Source organism: Myotis davidii, unplaced genomic scaffold (genome assembly GCF_000327345.1).
Source record: "Myotis davidii unplaced genomic scaffold, ASM32734v1 scaffold848, whole genome shotgun sequence".
NCBI classification, from domain to species: Eukaryota; Metazoa; Chordata; class Mammalia; order Chiroptera; family Vespertilionidae; genus Myotis; species Myotis davidii.
This window is the reverse complement of record NW_006298983.1, coordinates 27,530-40,483: the sequence shown is the minus strand read 5'-3', so window position 1 is coordinate 40,483 and position 12,954 is coordinate 27,530. Positions and strand designations below refer to the sequence as shown.

At 40.7% G+C, this 12,954-nt stretch overlaps 1 long non-coding RNA gene across 8 annotated transcripts in view; it reads left to right on the top strand.

The window, feature by feature from the left end:
- LOC107184794 overlaps positions 1–12,954 on the top strand; it is a 20,261-nt gene that overhangs the window by 3,980 nt on the left and 3,327 nt on the right. The window contains exons 2-5 of one of the 8 annotated variants that reach the window (XR_001515707.1): positions 691–751; positions 3,158–3,261; positions 4,749–4,854; positions 5,619–5,888. This is a non-coding gene — a long non-coding RNA (uncharacterized LOC107184794). Of the gene's footprint in view, positions 1–690; positions 752–3,157; positions 3,262–3,389; positions 3,430–4,482; positions 4,610–4,748; positions 4,855–5,618; positions 5,889–10,779; positions 11,031–11,937; positions 12,045–12,120; positions 12,157–12,954 lie in introns of those variants that run through there. The other 7 variants (XR_001515709.1, XR_001515706.1, XR_001515705.1 and 4 more) reach the window with 7 other exon arrangements.

Genomic DNA, 12,954 nt, shown 5'->3' with positions numbered 1-12,954 from the left:
CTTCTATCATTGACAGTCCCTCTAGGTTGTGGGCTGCTTGCCTGTGTTCCTGAGAAGCATCTACGGTACCAGTCTATAGAGTGTGTTTTCTTTAGTGAATTACCGGTATGTTTACCGGTAATAAACTTGCACTGTTTTATGTATATGTTTGATTACATACAGCCTTGTGACAGTTTTCCTGCATGTCATAAGCATTTGAATATAAATTAAAATGTTAAAATCAAATCTGATATTGTTTTACCTTTTATTTGGTGTGTGGAAGGTGTGCGGAAGAGGGGGTAGTCTTATACGGCGAGTATATAACAAACTCTGTATTTTGAGTGGAAATGTTAGGGGGTCGTCTTATACGCCCAGTCGTCTTATACGCCGGCAAATACGGTACATCAAGAAACGAAATATGTAAGGTTGTTGTAAAAACATTCAGTGACCTAAATATTGATATCTCTAAAATTGTGTTAGTCACAACAGATGGGGCACAAAATATGGTGGGAAAAAAATGTGAGATTCCTGAAATTGTTTATGGAAGCTATTAGACATCCACTTGTACCTTTTCATTGCATTATCCATCAGGAGGTGTGTGCCAAATCGGGATTCTCAGAATTATATGATTTAATGTCAGTTGTAACAAAAATTGTGAATTTTATAGCTTTTTGACCCCTTCACAAGCGAGAATTTTCGGCACTTTTACAGGAAGTTGATTCAAACTACAGTGGACTACTGATGTTCAATAATGTGAGATGGCTGAGTCGAGGTAAAGTACTTGAGCGATTTGTGGAGTGCTTTGAAGAAATTACAGTATTTATTGAGAATAAGGACCTGGCAAACTTTCCTCAGATCAATGATCATAAGTGGGTCAGCAATTTGATGTTTTTTACAGCTCTCTCTGTTCATATGAATGAACTGAACCTAAAAGTACAAGGTTTTGGCAAAAGTATTGACGTTATGTTTGGATACATCAAATCTTTTGAAAGTAAACTTAAAATTTTCAAGAGAGATACTGAAACTAAAACTTATATGTATTTTCCTCGGATAAAAAAGTATTTCGAGAAGGCCACTACAACGAGTGTAATGGAGTCCATACTTATGTACCAGAATATAGTAAAGTTGTTATTTGAACAGTTCAGCGAAAGATTCAACCAATTTAGAAGCCTAGAACAGACCATTAAAATAATTAAGTATCCAGATGTAGTTGTTTACAGTACTTTGGAATTAAAGGATTTCCAGTGGATGCAAATCGACGATTTAGAGATGCAACTTGCAGATTTTCAAGGTAGCATTTGGACTCATGTGTTTGTCGACTTAAGGTCAAAACTTGAAAATCTGGAACGAAATTGTTTGAATAATGAAGAAGAGTGCAACTACGAACAAGAAATTTTGAGTGCTTGGAACAGAGTACCTGACACTTTTAGCGACATAAAAAATCTAGCGATGGCTTTACTAACAATTTTTTCATCAACATATTTTCGTGATACTTTGTTCTCAGCATTAAATAATATTAAAACGAACAAAAGAAACCGGCTAACAGATTAAGTTGGTGGCACTTGCTTGAAGTGTACCAAGTATGAACCTGCAATCGAAGAATTAGCAGACCAACTTCAGCACCAAAAAAGTCACTAATTTCTAGTTTTCATACCATTTGATTATCGTTTTTATTATTATTTTGTCCTAAATATATATTGTTTTTCTGTTTTTGTTCATTTTATACACATTTTTTGGTTGATTTTTCTTTGTTAAATGGCATTTAAATATATAAAATAAATATCAAAAATATAAAATTTTTTTTACTATGATTGCAACTATCAAAAAAAAATTTATGAATATTTCTATATGTGACATGGCACCAGAGTTAAGTTAGGGTTTTTCAAAATTTTGACACGCCGAGCTCAAAAGGTTCCCCATCACTGACCTAGGCTCAAATTCAGTACAGTCTCCCCGCCCCGTGGGGCCTGGTCCTGGGAAACAAACTTCCCATGTCGACACCAAGGCTCCAAGTCAGGCAGAGCTGCTGCTGCTGAGTGTGTGCAGACAGCCCTATTGTGCAGCCGGGTTCTGGCAGTTCCTATGCTGCTGCCCCGGGGATGGGGGCGGCGGGGGAGCAGGATTGGCTTTGTGACTCACAGAAATCTTCAGCCGGGGTGCCTGGAGTCTTGGTGTCCCTGGGTCTGCAGCTGTGGTCGCAGGTCTTCTACCAGAGCGGCTGTGGGGTTCCGGTTTGCTACCGAGACCAGACTGGGTGGTGACGAGGCTAGGATCCTAGTCTCAAGCAGTTCTGTTCTTCAAGATGGTGTGGTCTCTGCCCCGCTGGTGTCCTCCCCAGAGTGTTTGCGGAGGCAGCGGGGTTTTGCGGTCTAAGACTGTGCGGATTGGCAGCCCCTTGAAAGACCTGCAGGATCTAACTGTCCCTATTTCACTCACACACACACCCACACACGTCCACACACTCCTCTATAGCTCCCTCACTCTCTCACACACTCTCCCTCCTTGGCTTCCTGCCAGTAGCCTTTTTTTTTTTTTTGAAATATATTATCATAAGTTTTTTTCCCCATAGTTTGAAGCAAACGACCTGCACCTGCAGAAGATACACTCCCCAGCCAACTCTGGCGCTCCCCTCTCCCTGAGTTGTGCACCCACCAGGTATCCTGCTATTTTCCCAGGACGTCCTGTTGTTCAGGCAGTACCCCAGCTGGCTGGTGCAACCCTGGCCCAGTCCCTATATAAGAGGACATAAACACTCCCTTGGTGCTGACACCAACACACTGGTCTCAGCTTGCTGTGAGAGAATGTAATAAAATTTCTTAAACTCTCACATCTGTTGGCCTGGCTCCTGTTGGCACAGACCTAACAGAAAGGTCTGGTCTTGGTGGTGATGAGCATGCCTTGGGAAAGCAAGAGAGAAGGACTATTGAAGGAGAATTTAAGTCAGATAGCAAGAAGAAATTTCATCTGGCCAGTGTTGCCCAGTGGTTGGGCATTGACCTATGAACCAGGAGATCACAGTTCAATTCCCAGTTGGGGCATATGTCCAGGTTACAGGCTTGATCCCCAGTGGAGGGCATGCAGGAGGCAGCTGATTGATGATTCTCTCTCATCATTGATGATTCTATCTCTCCCTCTGCCTTCTCTCTGAAATCAATAAAAATATTTTTTACATAAAAAGAAGAAATTTTGTCTTGTACAGTCAGATGAAATCATGCATAAATATTCAAATGAAATATTCTATGAAGAACTTGTTACATGTTGAATTCACTATTATGATACGTAGTAAGAATGTATTGCATTAATTTTAATAACACTTACTTTTTTAAAACCATATCTTTATTGTTGAATGTATTACAGATGTCCCTTTCTTTCCCCTCATTGACCTCCCCCCACGCCCACCCCCTCCCCAGGCCTTAACCACACTATTGTCTGTGCCCAAGGGTTATGCAGGTATGCATACTTTTTATTCCAACAATCATCCAGTGGTGTGGGTAATATTAGCAATTTAAGATATGAGGATACTGACAGATGAAGAAACTCTATAAGACGTAGTAACTCTTAACTCTTGACACACTTCCAGGAGTTATTTGGTGATTAGGTAATCAGTGATCAAGTATGCTTCTCTGATAGGTGTGATTAGATGAGGTGGAATGGGTCTCATCAACAAGACTCCATCTGACCTAGAATGAAATCTAGTTCTCTTAGTCAGCCATGAAATCTAATAAATGGTCATGTGTTCAAGGCTATGAGGGAGTTAAGCAAAAGCATGGACATATAGGTGAGACAAATCTGAATTCCTTTCAGAACACTTTATGATAAATCCTGAGTGTATTTCTTATTAAGCCAGACAACAAATATGTGTAGGCTACCTGTCACTACTATAGTTAATTGAATAGAGACAGGGTTGAATCATATATAAGCATTTTATTTTCCAATAATGCCGGCAGCATGGTAGAGCAGCAGGTCATCCAAAAAAATCTTCTCTACCACCACCCATAAGCCAGATGCTTATGTTGGGTAGAAGGACAAAGATTAAATGAGGAAGTTGGCAAAAGGAATTACAGGCAAGGAGAAATAGGCAAAAGGAATAAGAACAGGTATAATAGTTACAGGTTACAGGCAATGTGGGCTAGAGATTGCAAAGGCTGGGCACCTCCAGGACTCCATTGTTTTGGCAACAAGATTGTTAATATTTCCATGATGAAAGGTAATTCTCGGATAAGGAGAATGGACCGCATTTGGAGGTTAACTCCCAGGTCTGGGGCCTACACTCTCAGCCACGTCAGAATGTGCTTTCTTTAATCAGAACAAAACAATCATGGTTAACTGAGCATGATTAATATTTCTTACCACTATAGCTAGTCCCCACTATTCTATTTCTCCCTCCTTGCCCCTAACACCTACAGATAATTTTTTAAAATCTAGAAAGAATAAGAAAAGTGAAAATAGTTAAGAAGTAGAGAGACATTGCTACTGGAAAAATGGAAGTAATTCAATTCATAGACTTTTTGAGCATCAACTCAAGAAGGGCTGAACATGGAGAAAAAGAGAAGCCATCTGCAGGTATCCAAGATTCAGGGGGTCTGCTAAATTCCTCACCATTGCAAGTAGTGTCCAATTCTCAAAGGAAAGTTTAGTGGCTTGGCCCTAACTATGTCCTCCAGATTGGACACACTCAACAATTCCCTTTGATTTTGTTTTATGTTTAAAGAGGTTTTATGTGCAACAGCTTTGTGTTTTTAGAAAAAAGAGCTTTGTCCACTAAACAGGACATTTAAATGCTGGTCATTGTTCACTGAAGAGAACATTTAAATGCTGATCAAGAACATTCCTTCTGGTTATCAATACTGACAATACATTGCAAGGATTCTTTAGGTAATTATGCATAGCTTCACTTTTTTATCTACATGTGAACATTCCAAGAACCCAAACACTGAAAACTCTGTCAGCAGGTACCCATTATTTAATCACATACCTTGGGATTGGTGAGGTATATGGTAATTCCCATCCCTGTAGGAATGAGTAGTATGTGGGATTTTTGGATCCAGACTTAGACACAGGGTACAAAATAGGAATCAATTATTAGAACCAGGTATTGATTGGGAATTGGTCTCAGGGCCAAAGCACAAGGTCAGTTCTCAGAATAGCAATGAAGGCGAATTGATATTTTTGCCAAGAACATTAAAGTCAGAGTAGATCCTTCAAGCTGGGTTGAATCTCTGCTTGGAGCATATTGCCCAATTAGTGAAGAAAAGGGATAAAATGCTTAGGAATCCACGCAGGGCTGGCCAAGTGGGTGTTTGCTCCTGTTCGTGTGGGGAGACAATTGAGCACTATAGATTTGAGCTGTTATGATCAAGTTATACTAAAAAATAAGTAAATATTTGCAAATAGGTATTCCGAACTAGTTTTTCTTTGGGGGCTAGATCCCAAATGTAAATCACATATTTAAGTCAATCTTCACCCCTCCGTTTAGCAATAAACCAAAACATCCTTCAGAGCAATGGTCCCCTGAACATCAAAGAAAATTGCACTAAACTAGCAAAAGTTTTTGAGCACCTTCATTAACATTTATTTATATATTTACAAGTAATATGCATATACAACTCTCCTAACATATTTTGTATATTTTAAAACAGAAACAAAAATATACACTGAAAGAAATGAAATAAAGAATACATGGAACTCTTTACATACTCATGTGCCTGCCTGGATCCGCCACAGTGATAAAGGAAGAGGAGGAGGGGGCTGAGGAGCAGCAGCGATTCTCTTATTGACAGACATGGGAAAAGAAGCACAATTAACACAGAAGATGTGAAGCTCTTAGCCAGGAGGAGTCATTCACTGCTAAAATACATCACGGGAAAATGAAGAGATTACACAGTTTCATGTAGAACAAAAAACAAAAAGCAAAAAGAATTAGAGGATGAAAACAAAGATTCAGTGGGGCCAGGAGAGGTTGGAGGAGTGGGAGTGAGAATTAAACTCTGTCACTGTTTAGAAAAAGCAGTCCTTAGCAGGTAGAGCCACTGAAAATGCATATTGCCACAAAGGGAATCTATATCTATAAAAGCCTAAGCAACCATTACAATGGAATGACCAGAACGACAGGAACGACCAGTCACTATGATGCTTACTGACCACCAGGGGGCAGGCACTCAATGCAGGAGCTGTACCCAGACCACAGTTCCCAATTGCTGATGGGGTCTGTTGGCCAACCTCCTGGTCCTTCCCTCCGGCCAGCAGGCCCCAATCGCCCGATTGGGGCCAGACCCCTGGGCTGGAACGGGGAACTGGGGGTAGGTGGTGGCAGATGTGGCCCCTTTCCCAGGGGGCCAATGGCCAGCTCCCTCCTTGAGGCCGGCAGTCATCCTCCCTGGTCCCTCCCCCCCATCTCTCCCCTGAGCTGGCAGGCCCCGATTGGCCCCCTGCCTGCCCGCCAGTGATGGGTGGCCCCTCCCCATGGCCAGCAGGCTTGCCAGCCAACCTCCCAGTCCCTCCCCCCTGGCCGGCAGTTCCCAATCACCCAATCTGGGTGGGTAGCGGTGGATGTGGATGGTGAGGGAAGGACAAGGACTGGGGGGAGAGGTGGGGAATCGTGTGGTGGTGGTGCGTGGGTGGTGAGGGAAGGAGGAGGTGGGGGCGTGGGGAACCTGATCAGCCCTGATTGCCAGCCAGGCCTATGGAACCCACCCATGCACAAATTTCATGCACCAGGTCTCTTGTTTAATAATAAGTGAAGATTTTTAAAAAAAAAGAGGCGAGGGGGTTTTTTATGCTGTATTCTCTAAGTCATTGACTGCAAACAGTACTTTAAAATTGGATAAGGAACCCTCTTGCACTGCTGGTGGGAATGCAGACTGGTGCAGCCACTGTGGAGAGCAATATGGCATTTCCTCAAAAAACTAAAAGTATACAGAGGCAGAGCTGCCTCAAACAGATTGTCAAACTGCAGCGGGAATGCCGGGCTATGAGGGAAGGCAGGGGGTGAGGGGTAAGAGATCAACCAAAGGATTTGTATGCATGCATATGAGCAAAACCAATGGACACAGACAGTAGGGGGTTGAGGGCTTGTGCTTGGGGGTGGGGGTGGCAGGGGAGAGGTCAATGGGGGAAAAAGGAAACTCATGTAATACTTTAAACAATGAAGAATTTAAATGGGGAAAAAAAAGAGAATTGGAAACTCCAAAGCAAAATACTCCCTCCCATATCTTTTTTTAAAAAGTATATTTTATTGGTTTTTTTATAGAGAGGAAGGGAGAGGGATAGAGAGCTAGAAACATTGATGAGAGAGAAACATCAATCAGCTGCCTCCTGCACACCTCCAACTGGGGATGTGCCCGCAACCAAGGTACATGCCCTTGACCGGAATCGAACCTGGGACCTTTCAGTCCACAGGCCGATGCTCTATCCACTGAGCCAAACCAGTCAGGGTGCTCCCTCCCATATCTTACTGAAGCACATAAAAAAAGTTTATGTTTCAATGGTATATATTGGAAGTTATATCTATTGCAATTAATAAAATTATGTTAGCAGTTAAAATAAAAGAATACACGGAAATGATAATATAATGCTGTTGCACCCCTGTAGGTAGGTTATCTTGGGCCTCCTTTCGGATGAACACATTCTATTTGGGAGATCTCTCTTTTAGAGTATTAATGATGAAGGGTATGACTACATTTTCAAGTCACTTACACCAGGTCTGGAAATGTGATTTTTCTTCCTCCCATTCATTAATCTGATTATGTAGGGCCTACAGAGCTCTATCTTCGGTATTCTGAATTAGTCTGATTAATGGCAGATAGCACTGACCTTAGATGGCAATGTTGTTCTGCCTTGATCATCATAGCAAAACTAGAGTGCCCTGATTTATTTTCTGCACAAAGAATAATAGGCTCCAGCTGCTGAAGTCAAAGGCCAAATGAAACATCACTAGATGCTGAATCCAGGAATTCTCCTAGCACCTGGGGCTCAGATTCAGAGGCAAAATAAATAAAATAAAAAAATAATTAAATAAATAAATAAATAAATAAAACCCTATCTGTTCTCTGGATATCTGAGGCCTTGGGATCAGAGGACAAGCCCAGCTAGGCACAAAAATAGTACTAAAGCAATTCTAGAGTTGCCTAGTAGAACTTTAATATTGCGGCACAGTATTAATATGCAGTGTCACTGCCACATTCCAGCTCTTTATAACATGTGGTCCTGTTCCTTGAACCCCAGGAGAGTCTCCACTGAACCCCCAAATTTGCTGAGGGGTTCACAAAAGCATTTTGATATCTACTTTTCCATATATATTTTTAGCAATAGCTTTATTAAGATGTAATTCACGTTTCATAAATTCACTCATGTAGACCAATTCAATGGTTTTTAATATATCCATAGATATGTGCAACCATCACCACCATCAATTTTGGGACATTTTCATAACTCCAGAAAGAAATCCCTCACCAGTTTCCTCTACACACCTCTTCCCCCTTCTCCCACCCCACCTCCACCCCGCAGCCCACCTCCTCCCCTGGCTCAGGACAACCTCTTATCTACCTTTTGTCTGTATAGATTTACCTATTCCAGACATTTGATATAAATAAAATTTATACTCTTTTACTTAGCATAGTGTTTTCTTTCTTTCTTTTACATTTAACACCATTTTCTTTAATATATTTGAAAATAACCAACAAAGATATTTATCTTAATATTGAAATAAGGTTACATTTAGACATTCTTTTTAACATTAGTAAGAATTTGGGCATAATACTATACTAATCCTTTTTGACATATGTGCTAATTGGGGAAAAAATAAGAGCTCAAGTAAGTATGATTATTGTCAAAATTATTTGAATTGTACTTCAGAATACTTGTGACAACAGTCACTTTTTCTTTAATAGTTATTAAAAAAAAGGTGTTCATTAAAATAAAAATGACCTAATAAAGTTAAATTTATTAGTACTAGAATGGGAATGCTTAATTCATCTCCAATGAAAAAAGTAAAAGGGGTTGGTAACAGGACATCCCCATTAATTAATTCTCTTTTATAACATCATAGTAACTGAGGATCAACTCTTCACTCTGTTATCATTCAACCACAATATGACCTTTACAGAGTGTTATTCATTAGGAAGAATAATGCTTTTATAGTTAATTCATGTACTACTACTTTTTTTTGCCAAATGGTATTGCATTTTATGAATATACTGCCGGGGCTGACCAGCAGCCCCTGAACAACAGATGGACAGATTACTCTGACAAAATTTCATTGTAGGAGAGAGGGCTAAGGGACGGCCCGGCGGAAGAAGCCAGGCAGCCTCCATTGTCTGCCTCATTAGGCTTTTATTGGAATTTTTATCTTAAGATACAATCAGTAGGGTGAGTAATCTTGGGAGGACACATGTGCTTACATTGTCCTTTAGGCAAGGGCATCCAGGGATTAAGCATAAGGATTCCAGTAAACACCTAGGGGGCTGCGCATGCACAGACTTGTTTGTAAAGGTCAAGGAATAATTAGGGGCGCCGCCTTCGTCAAAATCCAGATAAACAGGGTGGGCCGCCATAAGGACACATCCCTTTTCTCCAATGTCCTCCTTACAAACTTTCCAACCAAGGCCGATGCTTCCCCAAAAGAGTGAGGCAGAAAGAAAATTTACAGGTTCCATAGCCCGCAACCTGGGCATGTGCCCTTGACTGGAATCAAACCTGGGACCCTTCAGTCCACAGGCTGATGCTCTATCCACTGAGCAAAACCAGCGAGGGCCACACTTCCCTTTTATCAGAATGTCCTTACAAACTTTCCCACCAAGTCTAATGCTTCCCCACAATATACCATATTTTATTTATCCATTCTTCAGTTGGACATTTAGGTTGCCTTTACTTTTTCTAGCTATTATGAATAATGCTACTATGACCATTCATGTATGATTCTCTGTATGGACATATATTTTAGTTTATCTCAGGCATATATCTAGGAGTAACATTGTGTCATGTGGTAGCTCTATGTTTAATCTTTTGAGGAGCTGCCAGACTATTTTCCAAAGTGACTGTATCTCTGTATGCTCCTCCCAATAGCATGTGAGAGCTCTGATTTTTCCACTTCCAAGCCAACATTTATTATTGTCTTTTCAATTATATCATCCTAGTGGGTATGAAGTGGACCTCATTGATTTTATGTGTACCTTCCTAATGATTAATAATGTTGAGCATCTTTTGTATGCTTATTGGCCATTTTAACACTTCCTTTGGAGAATATCTATTGAAATCCATTGCCCATTTTCAATTCAGCTATCTTTTCATTATTGAGTTGTAAAAGTTCTTTGTATATTCTAAGTACAAGTATCTTGTTAGAGATATGATTTGCAAAAATTTTCTTTCACTCTGTAAGTTGTCTTTTCACTTTCTTGATGGGTTCTTTGAAGCACAAAACTTTTAAATTTAATGATACTCAATTTATCTATTTTTTAATTTTTTGCTTGTGCTTTTAGTGTCATATTTAAGAAACTATTACCTAATTTGAAATTATGAAGATTTATGCACATGCTTTCTTGTAAGAGTTTTAGAATTATACATTTAGATCTTTGATCAATTTTGAGTTAATTTTTCTATTTGATGGAAGATAAGCATGCAATTTTATTTCTTTGCATATAAGTATCCAGTCATCCCAGAATCATTTGTTGAAAAAAATATTTTTTTCCTCATTGAATTGTCTTGGTAATCTTGTTGAAAATCAATTTGCCATTATATGAGGGTTTATTTCTGAACTTTTCATTCTATTTCATTGTTCTATATATTTCTTCTTATGCTCCATAGATTTACATAGGACCTTCTACTGCTCATCCAGTGATATTTAATTAATTGAGGAAGCAAGTAATAAAGTTTTAGGAAGGACACTAATACTTGTAACTGAAGCTTAGGAAGAAATTAACAATCAAATCTCCAGAAAGCAGAAAGCAAGATAGTTCCAAGAAACTCAACAGCATCTCTCTGCAGTTCTGCCATTATTGAATCAGCTCAAAGGATCCCCAGTCATTGTGTCTCTTTCCCAAGTTTCAAATTCTCAGGTAAGAGAATATGATTGGTTTACTTGGGTGAGATGTCTTCCCTTAAAACAATTCATTCTGGTTGGGAACAGAGTTGCACAGTATAGATGTTGCTACAGGGAGCCTGCCCCTTTGTTAGGAGATACACAAATGCATCTCACTCCTGGGTCATTGCAGCACCAGTTTAACTTTTCTCCCTGTCTCTAGTCTCTCTTCTCTTGCTACCACTAAATTATGAGACTCTTAGTGTGAGTTCACATTCCTGATGTTATGTGTGGTCTCTCCTTAGGGAAGTGAACTGCCTAGTGAAATGGAATTTTTAGACTGGAACACGCAGTGTTCCCCTGGGCAGACTGGTTCCCAGTGTTCTTTGTCCATGGGAATTGAAGAATGAATCCACTGATGGAAGGTGGTATAGCAAAAGTGGAAATTTATTGAAGAACAAGTACAGATGGGAGGGGGAAAGGGTCCCACAGAATGGACTCTCATGTGGGGAAGGGGAGGAGTCCCACTGAGTCCCTGTTTCCATGGTTTATAAAGGCTGTAGATCTTGGTGCGTTGATATCCCTCTGATAGGTCATTTCCTTGGACTGGTTACTATAGTAACTTCTGAGTTCAAAGGTCGAACCTCACATAAGACATGTGAGGTTTTCCTCCCCTCCTTCCTTATTGTTTTTCTATTCCCTTTGGGGTTTCTTCTTCTTCTGGATGAGGGACTTCCTTCCCTTTATTTTGTAAATGTAGACCTTCTGCTGTTCCCAGTTCCCTCATTCTATGGAAATGTACTTGTTGCAGCTTTTCAGCTCCCCTAGTCTTTGGAAATATACCATCTGCTGCTCTGTAGCCCTGTGCTTCTTCTATAGTCCTCTTAATTTCTAAAATTTCCTAAACCTGTCTTTTTCACCCCTAAAAATTCCTGTTTCACTAGAATCAATCAGCATTGAAACTTGAACCTGGAAGGCAGGCCTTAATCAGACAGGTGAGGGAGCTGGGCCTTTCTTCAGTCTTTCTTAACTGGAAGAGTATGAAGGATTAAACCTCAAAGAAAGTGATTTGAGTGGTTATTTTCTCAGTTCTCCCAAGTTTATTTTATGTTTACTGTTTAAAATAGCCATTTTAGGGGAAACCAAGATGGTGGCATAGGTAAACACCAGAAATTGCTGCCTACCACAACAAATTCAAAACTACAACTAAAAGACGGAACGGACATCATCCAGAACCACAGGAAGGCTGGCTGAGTGGAAATTCTACAACTAGAAGGAAAGAGAAAAGCATACCGAGACTCAGAGGAGGTGCAGTGCGGTCGAGGGCAGCTTTCTCTCAGAGGTGCTTTCAGCGATTGCCGGGACACTGAGAAGTGGGGCCTCTGAGGGCAGGACTGAGAGCAGCCATAACTGCTCGCTCCACCCTGTTGATCCCCTGGGACCCTGCCCCGCCCAAGCCCTGCACTGAGGCTTTTGCATATGAAAGGCCCAGCCCTTTGCAATCTGAAAATTACTTAACAAACTGCAGCTGGCCCAAGGCCCCAGGGCAACTTGTATTGCTTCACAGCTGGCTTCTGCTGACTAGCATCAGGCAGAGGCTGGATTAGCACCTCCTTAGAGATACAGGAGCCAGTTCTCCTACTGCAGAAACAGCTGATTCTCAGAGCCAATTGGCCTGGAGGTCAATCCTTCCCAGTGTTACCTACAACAATCAAGGCTTAACTACAACAAGACTGTGCACAAAGACCACAAGGGGGTGCAACAAGAGTGTCTACCTCGGGTAATTGGGGAGGCTGAGCCACTGGGCCCTACAGGACACTTAGTACAGAAAGCCACTCCATCGACACAGTGAAGCATAAAAAATGCCGAGACAAAGAAACAGGATACAAATGACAGAAATGGAGGAAAGCAAACGACTGGATATAGAGTTCAAAACCACACTTTTAAGGTTTTTCAAGAAT